This window comes from Triticum aestivum, chromosome 1D, assembly GCF_018294505.1.
Source record: "Triticum aestivum cultivar Chinese Spring chromosome 1D, IWGSC CS RefSeq v2.1, whole genome shotgun sequence".
NCBI classification, from domain to species: domain Eukaryota; kingdom Viridiplantae; phylum Streptophyta; class Magnoliopsida; order Poales; family Poaceae; genus Triticum; species Triticum aestivum.
This window is the reverse complement of record NC_057796.1, coordinates 190,791,764-190,799,121: the sequence shown is the minus strand read 5'-3', so window position 1 is coordinate 190,799,121 and position 7,358 is coordinate 190,791,764.

Below are 7,358 nucleotides of genomic sequence, written 5' to 3'. Positions count from 1 at the left end.
GTGCTTGCCCCCCATCTTTGCTAGCCAAAAATCCCGCACCAAGTAAAGATACTACTTGCGCATCCAAAAACCCTTAAACCCAAATCTTATTTTCAAGAGTCCACCATACCTACCTAAGGATTTAATAAGATTCTTCAAGTAAGTTGTCATAGGTGCAATAAGGCAATAAAAATTGCTTGTAAAAGTGTTAGATCATTTAGTGTAAGAGAAAATTGAGCGTTGTACGAACTTGTGATGGCAAAGAATAAAAGTGACAGACTGCATAATAAAGGTTGCTATCATAAGGGGCAATATAACGTGACGTTCTTTTGCACTAAGGCATTGAGCATACAAACAAATAAGCGCATGGCAACCTCTGCTTCCCTCTGCGAATGGCCTATCTTTTACTTTTTAGTATTTACTTTTATGCAAAGAGTCAAAGTTTTTATCTCTATTCCTTTTTATTTTTCTCTTTTGGCAAGCATCATGTGGTGAGAAATATCTAGGAACATATGTCCAGTTGAATATGGGTAGCATGAGTTATTATTGTTGACATCACCCTTGAGGTGAATACGTTGGGAGGCAAGACAATAAGCCCCTATCTTTCTATGTGTCCGGTTGAAACATTTTGCTCTTGTGTATGCGGTGAGTGTTAGCAATCGTAGAAGACTATATGATGGTTGAGTATGTGGAGATCTTACTTAAACTCTATTGAATAAGTTGAATTGCAATTGCTTGGTGACTAAGAACATAGGTTGTTGAGTTTCAAGAGAGTTCATTGTTTAAACCTTAACATGTGAATTGGTTGCTACTATTACATGAGAAGGTTTATAAGAAATAATTGCTGTTATGATGCTAGGAAAAGTGATTGAAATAGTCATTGATCAAACTTGTGCACTTTGCTAGCATTCACACTTCATAAATTATTTATTTTACCATTTGCCTACTCGGGGACGAGTAGAAATTAAGCTTGGGGATGCTGATACGTCTCCAACGTATCTATAATTTATGAAGTATTCATGCTGTTATTTTATCATTCTTGGATGTTTTACAATCATTTTATAGCAAGTTTATATCATTTTTTGGGACTAACCTATTGACCCAGTGCCCAGTGCCAGTTGCTATTTTTGCTTGTTTTTTACATCGCAGGAAATCAATACCAAACGGAGTCCAAATGCAATGAAACTTCACAAAGATTTTTTATGGACCAGAAGACCAACAGTGGGCCAAAGAAGCACCTGGGGGTGCCCTGAGGGGGCACAACCCACCAGGGCGCGCCTGGGGGCCCAGGCGCTCCCAGGTGGGTTGTGCCCACCTCGGTGGCCTCCCGCACCCCCTCTTTACCCTATAAATTCATAAACATACCAAAACCCTTCAAGGTAACCCTAGATCAGAAGTTCCGCCGCCGCAAGGCTCTGTAGCCACCGAAAAGCAATCTAGGCCCTTTCTGGCACCCTGTCGGAGGGGGGAAATCATCTCCAGTGGCCATCTTCATCATCCCGGCGGCCACCACGATGAGGAGGGAGTAGTCCACCCTCGGGGCTGAGGGTTTGTACCAGTAGCTATGTGTTTAATCTCTCTCTCTCTCGTGATCTATATCATGGGATTTGTTAATATAGATGGATCATATGATGTTTCTCCCCTCTATACTCTTGTTGTGATGAATTGAATCTTTACCCTTTGAAGTTTTGTCTTGTCAGATTGAATATTCAGATATGAGAACACATGATGTATGTCTTGCGGTATGAATACTTGAGGTGACGATGGGGTGTCGTATTGATTCACTTGATATATGTTTTGGCACTCAACTCGCGGATTTCCGAGGTGACATTGGGGTAATCTATGCATAGGGGTTGATGCATGTTTTTATTATCTTTTCTCTGATAGAAACTTTGGGGTCTCTTTGTAGTTCTTTGTGTGGATTGAGTATTGTGAATATGAATTTGCTTTGGTGTTCTTTTATATGAACTCTTGATTAGATCGATTGGAAAGAATAGCTTGTGTTATTTTAGTACTAACTCTAGAATAGATTGATCGGAAAGAATAGCTTTGAGGTGGTTTCGTATCCTACAAACAATTTCTATCTTTTGTTCTCCGCTAATAGGAACTCAGGAGTGATTCTTTATTGCACTCTGAGGGATAACCATATGATCCAACTATGTTAGCACTGTTGGGAAATTGCACTAGCGAAAGTACGGACCCTAGGCCTTGTTTTCAAGCATTAAAATACCATTTTTGTCCCCGTTTACTATTTGCTACCTTGCTATTTTTATTTATTCAGATTATAAAAATATATTTGTACCATCCATATTACACGTTTATCACCATCTCTTCGCTGAACTAGTACACCTATACAATTTGCCATTGTATTGGGTGTGTTGGGGACACAAGAGATTTCGTGTATTTGGTTGCAGGGTCGTTTAAGAGAGACTGTCTTCATCCTACAACTCTCACGAATTGATAAACCTTAGGTCATCCACTTGAGGGAAAATTGCTACTGTCCTACAAAACTCTGCGCTTGGAGGCCCAACACGTGTCTACAAGAATAAAGTTGTGTAGTAGACATCATAGAGCAATGACGGTTTCAAAGAAAGTAATACCTTAGGGTCATCGGGATGTGGCTAGGCGTGCAGCGGGAGGCCGGATCTGCCCACACTACTGATACGTCTCCATCGTATCTACTTTTCCAAACACTTTTGCCCTTGTTTTGGACTCTAACTTGCATGTTTGAATGGAACTAACCCGGACTGACGCTGTTTTCAGCAAAATTGCCATGGTGTTATTTTTGTGCAGAAATAAAATTTCTCGGAATGACCTGAAACTTCATGGTGAATATTTTTGGAATATATAAAAAATACTGGCGAAAGAATCAAGGCCAGGGGGCCCACACCCTGTCCACGAGGGTGGGGGAAGCGCCTACCCCCTGCCTCGTGGGCCCCCTGGTGTTCCACCGACCTCAACTCCAACTCTATATATTCACGTTCGGGGAGAAAAAAAATCAGAGAGAAGGATTCATCACGTTTTACGATACGGAGCCGCCGCCAAGCCCTAATCTCTCTCGGGAGGGATGATCTGGAGTCCGTTCGGGGCTCCAGAGAGGGGAATCTGTCGCTGTCGTCATCATCAACCATCCTCCATCACCAATTTCATGATGCTCACTGCCGTGCGTGAGTAATTCCATCATAGGCTTGCAGGATGGTGATGGATTGGATGAGATTTACCATGTAATCGAGTTAGTTTTGTTAGGGTTTGATCCCTAGTATCCACTATGTTCTGAGATTGATGTTGCTATGACATTGATATGCTTAATGCTTGTCACTAGGTCCCGAGTGCCGTGATTTCAGATCTGAACCTATTATGTTTTCATGAATATATGTGAGTTCTTGATCCTATCTTGCAAGTCTATAGTCACCTATTATGTGTTATGATCCATTAACCCCGAAGTGACAATAATCGGGATACTTACCTGTGATGATTGTAGTTTGAGGAGTTCATGTATTCACTAAGTGTTAATGCTTTGGTCCGGTACTCTATTAAAAGGAGGCCCTAATATCCCTTAGTTTCCAATAGGACCCCGCTGCCACGGGAGGGTACGACAAAAGATGTCATGCAAGTTCTTTCCCATAAGCATGTATGACTATATTCGGAATACATGCCTACATTACATTGATGAATTGGAGCTAGTTATGTGTCACCCTATGTTATAACTGTTGCATGAGGAATTGCATCCGACATAATTCTCCATCACCGATCCAATGCCTACGAGCTTTTCACATATTGATCTTTGCTTAGTTACTTTTCCATTGCCACTGTTATAATTACTACAAAACTGCTACTGTTACTTTTGCCACTGTTACTGTTACTTCCATACTACTTTGCTACTAAATACTTTGCTGCAGATATTAAGTTATCCAGGTGTGGTTGAATTGACAACTCAACTGCTAATACTTGAGAATATTCTTTGGCTCCCCTTGTGTCGAATCAATAAATTTGGGTTGAATACTCTACCCTCGAAAACTGTTGCGATCCCCTATACTTGTGGGTTATCAAGACTATTTTCTGGCGCCGTTGCCGGGGAGCATAGCTCTATTCTTCGAGTCACTTGGGGTTTATATCTGCTGATCACTATGAGGAACTTGAAAGACGAAAGAACTAAGATTTTTCCCTCAACTACGAGGGGAGGTAAGGAACTGCCATGTAGCTCTGCACTTGATTCACCTTCTGCTTTGAGTAAGCTTGCGACAACTAAACCTACTTCTGTTATTAATTCTGATATGTCGCATGTTATTGATGATGCCACTTCTGCTATGCATGATACTTATGATGAACTACTTCTATGCTTGATACTACTGTGCCACTAGGTGAATTTCTTGATGACAACTTGCTAGGGCTAGAGAGAATGAAATTATAGAAACTGATAATATTGATGAAAGTGATGATGAAGATTCTCCCCCTAGATATGAATTGCCTGTTGTGCCTGAGGGTTATGTTATGGATGAAGAAACTGCTAGAGACTTTCTTGCTTGCAATGATAGATATGATCTTAAGAAATTATTAGCTAAGCTGAAAGAAAAGTCTTTGAATGCTAGAATGAAATATGACCCTGCTTTTGCTACTTCACCTATCTGTGTTACTGATAAGGATTATGATTTCTCTGTTGATCTTGAGATAATTACTTTGGTTGAATCTGATCCTTTTTATGGCTATGAATATGAAACTGTTGTGGCACGTCTTACTAAATTAAATGTTATAGCTACCCTATTCACTAATGATGAGAAAACGCGTCACTACTATATCCTTAAATTATTTTCGTTCTCATTAAAGGGTGATGCTAAAACATGGTTTAATTCTCTTGATCCTGGTTGTATGAGTAGTTCCCAGGATATGATTTATTACTTCTCTGCTAAATATTTCCCCGCTCATAAGAAACAAGCTGCCTTAAGGGGAATATATAATTTTGTGCAAATTGAAGAAGAGACTCTCCCACAAGCTTGGGGGAGGCTTCTCCAATTACTTAATGCTTTGCCTGATCATCCTCTCAAGAAAAATGAAATACTTGATATCTTTTATAATGGACTAACCGATGCTTCCAGAGAGACCACCTGGATAGTTATGCTGGTTGTGTTTTCAGGGAAAGAACTGTTGATCAAGATGAATTGCTATTGAATAATATGTTGAATAATGTAAATAATTGGACACTTCCTAAACTAACTCCTAAGCCAACTGCGGAGAAAAGGGGTATCCTATTTCTCAGTCCTGAAGATATGCAAGAGGCAAAGAAATCTATGAAAGAAAAGGGTATTAAAGCTGAAGATGTTAAGAATTTACCACCTATTGAAGAAATACATGGTCTTGATAACCCGACACAGGTAGTAAAGGTAAATTCTCTCTATAGATTTGATGAAGGTGATATTCCTCGTTATAAGTCTGCTAGCCAATGCTTAGATGAGTTTGATAATTTTATTGTTAAACAAGAAAACTTCAATGCTTATGTTGGTAGACAATTGAAATGCAATGCTTATATGATTGAACACTTGAGTGATTATATGTCTAGAGTTAAGGGTGAACTTAAACTCATTAGTAAACATGCTTCTATGGTTACCACTCAAGTAGAACAACTGCTTAAGGCTCAAAATGATTTGCTCAATTAATTGAATAACAAGAAAAATGGTAATGTTGTTAGAGTTATGACTAGAGGGGGTAAAATGACTCAGGAACCTTTATATCCTGAAGGCCATCCCAAGAGAATTGAGCAAGATTCTCAGAGAACTAATGTTGATGCACCTAGTCTTTCTAAAAAGAAGAAAAAGAAAAATGATAGGACTTTGCATGCTTCTAGTGAACCTGTTGTTGACACACCTGAATCCCAATGATATTTCTATTTCTGATGCTGAAACACAATCTGGTGATGAACATGAACCTAGTGATAATGTTAATGATGATGTTCATGTTGATGCTCAACCTAGCAATAATAATGATGTAGAGACTGAACCTGCTGTTGATCTTGATAACCCACAATCAAAGAATCAACGTTATGATAAGAGAGACTTAATTGCTAGGAAGCACGGTAAAGAAAGAGAACCATGGGTTCAGGAACCCGTGCCTTTCCCTCCTAAACCATCCAAGAAAAAGGATGATGAGGATTTTGAGCGCTTTGCTGAAATGATTAGACCTATCTTTTTGCGTATGCGTTTGACTGATATGCTTAAAATGAATCCTTATGCTACGTATATGAAAGAAATTGTTACAAATAAAAGAAAGATACCGGAAGCTGAAATTTCCACCATGCTTGCTAATTATACTTTTAAGGGTGGAATACTAAAGAAACTTGGAGGTCCAGGAGTACCTACTATACCATGCTCCATTAAAAGAAACTATGTTAAAACTGCTTTATGTGATCTTGGAGCCGGTGTTAGTGTTATGCCTCTCTTTATATCGTAGACTTGATTTAAATAAGTTGACACCTACTGAAATATCTCTGCAAATGGCCGATAAATCAACTGCTATACCTGTCGGTATTTGTGAGGATGTGCCTGTTGTGGTTGCAAACGTTACTATTTTAACGGACTTTGTTATTCTTGATATTCCCGAGGACGATAGTATGTCGATTATCCTTGGTAGACCCTTCTTGAATACTGCAGGGGCTGTTATTGATTGCAACAAAGGCAATGTCACTTTTCATGTTAATGGTAATGAGCATACGGTACAATTTCCGAGGAAACAACCTCAAGTCCACAGTATCAATTCTATTGGAAAAATTCCAACGATTACTATTGGAGGTTTTGAATTTCCTCTTCCTACTGTCAAGAAGAAATATGATATTCTTATTGTTGGGGACGTGCATATCCCCGTTGAGGTAACCTAGTGTTATTCAAAATTTCTCCGGTTCCATGTTATTCGAAAAGATTTTGTTAACAAGACTTGATAAACCTTGTTAGTGGATTCCTTTTGATGAGCATGAGATGGATGAAGTTAGAAAGCACAACCTTCTGTACCCTCCTTTTACTTTCTGTTATTTAGATTAAATAATGCAAAAATAGTATTTTCTGTCTGTTTTCTGAATTATCCGTGCAATAAAAAAATACCTCAAAAATAAAAGTTCTCCAAATGTCCCAAAAATGAAATATGATATTTTCTAGAATATATTTGAGAATATTTGGCACTGAGAACACATCAGGGGGAGCCAGCACCGGGCCACGAGGGTCCAGGGCGGGCCCACCCCCTAGGCGCGCCCCTTGCCTCGTGGGCCCCTGGTGGCCCCCTCCACTTATTCCAGCACCCACACACTCCTTCTTCCTTCCAAAAAAATCACCAACCAGCTCAAGCACGAGTTCTAGCTCATCTTGCTGCCATTTTTGATCTCCTTGCTCAAAGCTCCA